Source organism: Myotis brandtii, unplaced genomic scaffold (genome assembly GCF_000412655.1).
Source record: "Myotis brandtii unplaced genomic scaffold, ASM41265v1 scaffold26, whole genome shotgun sequence".
Classification (NCBI taxonomy): Eukaryota; Metazoa; Chordata; class Mammalia; order Chiroptera; family Vespertilionidae; genus Myotis; species Myotis brandtii.
The window spans coordinates 460,065-463,529 of NW_005359880.1; the positions used below are offsets into that span (position 1 = coordinate 460,065).

The 3,465-nt window shown below is 33.8% G+C and overlaps 1 protein-coding gene across 2 annotated transcripts in view; it reads left to right on the forward strand.

The window, feature by feature from the left end:
• RAVER2 (ribonucleoprotein, PTB-binding 2) overlaps window positions 1–3,465 on the forward strand; it is a 92,663-nt gene that overhangs the window by 54,169 nt on the left and 35,029 nt on the right. The window lies entirely within an intron of this gene.

Consider the following 3,465-nt stretch of genomic DNA (forward strand, 5'->3'; position numbering starts at 1 on the left):
ATAGATGTTCTTTTAAATTTTATCTTAAATGAGATCATTCTAATTCCAGAATATTCTAATTTTTGCTTATTTTACAGGTGATATAATTTATGAAATATAAAAGCAATGTTAACTATTTTTTATTTCAAAGGAAGTTAATATAAAGTATGAAATATCAGTTACAAACTAGATCATTGCTATTATATATCAAAGACATGATGGCTTTTTTATAGTGTATACTTCTCAAAGTAGAAGAAATATTGCACTCTTAAAGAAACTTACTATAAACAAATAAAAATCTATCTTTTGATAAGTTATATCAGTTGATGTTTGGGACTATGCTTAATTACTTGCCAGTTTGTTAGTAAATAAAATTATTTTAATTTGTGTAAAATGAGGTTTTTAAGTCTGTTACTATAAAATAATTTATATATAAATTTTGTACTATACATTTTTGCCTTTAAAAAGTTTGAGATATGCATGGTTTATGCAAATACTTGATATTAAAAAAAATAAACTAATTTAAGTTCAAAATTTTGTAGTTTGGAAAAACTTATGATGTCATTAATATTTATCTAATTATATAGTGATGTTTATAAGACTTTGTAAGTAAATAATGCTGTTCTTTGAGATATACTCATTTTTTTCTATTTTAAATGTATTCTGTAGTTAGTTCGGGTATTATTTTAATATTTAGAGGGAGAATCAGTTTTATTTTATTAAATACGTCAAAGTCAATTATGACACTCTGGTTTGTCTGAAAGAATCTAAACTCTGTTTTAATTCTGGAAGTTTTACCCAGTCAATGTTGTTGTTGTTAATCCTCACCTAAGGATATTTTCCCATTGATTTATAGGGAGAGTGGAAGAGAGAGAGAAAGACAGAAACATCAATGTGAGCAAAACAAATCAATTGGTTGCCTCCTGCACGAGTCCCCCCACTCCCCCACCAGGGCCTGGGAGGAGCCTTCAACCCAGGTACCTACCCTTGATCAGAATTGAATCTGGGACCCTTTGGTTGCAGGCCAACACTGTACCCACTGAGCCAAACCGGCTAGGGCCCCAGTCATTTTAATGGTTATAAACCACTGGCATTTATAAATGTTATAATTGGTGGGTAAAATACAATATATTTAATTTTCATTTTATTTGTACTCTAAAATTCCTTTTGGTTTGCAAGTGGTGTAAAACTCAGGCTTGAAGGAGAATATGAGAAAAAAAAATCACCTAGTTGGCTATATTCAAATGTCAAAATAATATTTAATTTGTAAGAGGTTTGGTGTCACTTAGTCCAAGCAGGATGTATGGATGGAATGTCCTACAATTAAAAAATAAAACTAGGGCAGTACTTTGTAGAATGAATTTTTTAAAAATTATCTGCAAATATTAATTGCTTGAGTTATTGAGGGAATTTAAACAAATAGAATTTATATATGAATTACTTAATCTTTTTGCATAGGATCTTTAATTCATAGTAAATGAAAGCACCATGGTTTCTAGAAAAACTGGATATGAGGCGATACACATAATGGGCAAATGAGAAGCTATTCACAAGACGACAGCCAAAGTCAGGCAGACTGTCCTTTCCCCACTGTGTATTCTTGGCACTCTTGTGAAACATAGTTGACCACAAATGCGTGGGTTTATTTCTGGGCTGTTTTGTCAATATTTGGGCAAAGTTTTATGCCAGTATCATACTGTTTTGATTACTATGGTTTTGTAGTATAGTTTGAAACCAGGAAGTGGAATGTCTCCAGATGTGTTCTTTCTCAAGATATCCCTGGCCACTTGGGGTCTTTGGGTTCCATACAAATTATAGGATTATTTTTCTATTACTGTAAAAAGTGCCATTGAAATTTTTACTAGAATTTGTTAAATTTATAGGTTGCTTTGGGTGGTATGGACATTTTTCCCCCCTAAAATACGTTTTTATTAATTGTTTTAGAGAGAGAGGAAGGGAGAGGGATAGAGAGATAGAAACATCCATGAGAGAGAAACCTCATCAATGGGCTGCCTCCTGCGCCCCCCACCCTCCACCCCCCTAAGGGATCGAGCCTGCAACCTGGGCATGTGCCCTGACCAGGAATCTAACCAATGGCCTTTTGTTTCCTAGGTCAGTGCTCAGCCACTGAGCTACACCGGCCGGGCGGTAGTATGGACATTTTAAAAATATTATTTCTTCCATGATATTATTCTGTTAACAAAGGCTCTTTCCAGTTGTATCGTTTTTTCTTTTATCAATGTCTTATGCTTTTCAGTGTACAGATCTTTCACCTTCTTAGTTAAATTTATTTCTAAATATTTTATTCTTTTTGATATTATAAATGAGATTTTTCTTAATTAAACAATAGTTTATTGATAGTATATTGTTAGTATATAGAAATGCCACTGATACAAACAGATTATTTAACTTCTTCCTTTCTGATTTGGATGCCTTTTTATCCTTTTCTTGCCTAATTGCTCTCTGGCTAGGACTGCCAGTACTTTGTTAAATAAAACGGGCATCCGTGTCTTGTTCCTGATCTCAGAGGAAAAACGTTCAGCTTTTCACCATTGAATATGATGTTCTCTGTGGGCATGTCTTTTATGTATGGCTTTTATTATCTGGAATTCTATTTGTAGCTTTTATTATGAAAGGATGTTTAGTTTTCACTAATGTGTTTTCTGTATCTTTCGAAACCATTATATGTTTCTTTTCCTTTATTCTACTTAATGTGGTGTATCACATTTATTGATTTGTATATGTTGAACCATTCTTACATCCCAAGGTTAAATTCCAGTGGATTGTGATGCATAACTCTTTTAATGGGTTGTTGAATTCAGGTTGCTTATATTTTGTTTAGGGTTGCTAATATTGATGAGGATTTTTGCACCTATGTTCATCAGGGATATTGGCCTAAATTCTTTTCTTGTAGTGTCCTTGTCTGGCTTTGGTATGAGGGCAGTGCTGGCCTTGTAAAACAAATTAGGAAGTGTTTATGGAAGAGTTTCTGAAGAACTGGCATTAATTCTTCTTTAAATATTTGGTAGAATTCACCAGTTAAGTCATTTGGTCCTGAGCTTTTCATTGTTGGGAATTTATTTAATTTTAAATTAATTTAGTTATTTTTATTGTTTAAAGTATTACTTGTCTTCTTTTTTCCCCGAGTGACCCCCCTCAGGCCACTCCCACCCCTGAGGACAAGCCCCCTCCACCCTAGTGTCTGTGTCCATTGGTTATGCTAATATGCATATATACAAGTCCTTTGGTTAATCTCTAACCCAGTGGTTCTCAACCTTGGCTGCACATTAGAATCACCTGGGAATCTTTTTAAAATCCTGATTTCTGGGCCTCATCCTCCGGAAATTCTGTTATGGGTGGGGCCACAACATTAGTAACAAAGAAACAGAATTTCCAGAGGATGAGGCCCAGAAATCAGGATTTAAAAAAGATTCCCAGGTGATTCTAATGTGCAGCCAAGATTGAGAACCACTGGTCTAAAGTAAG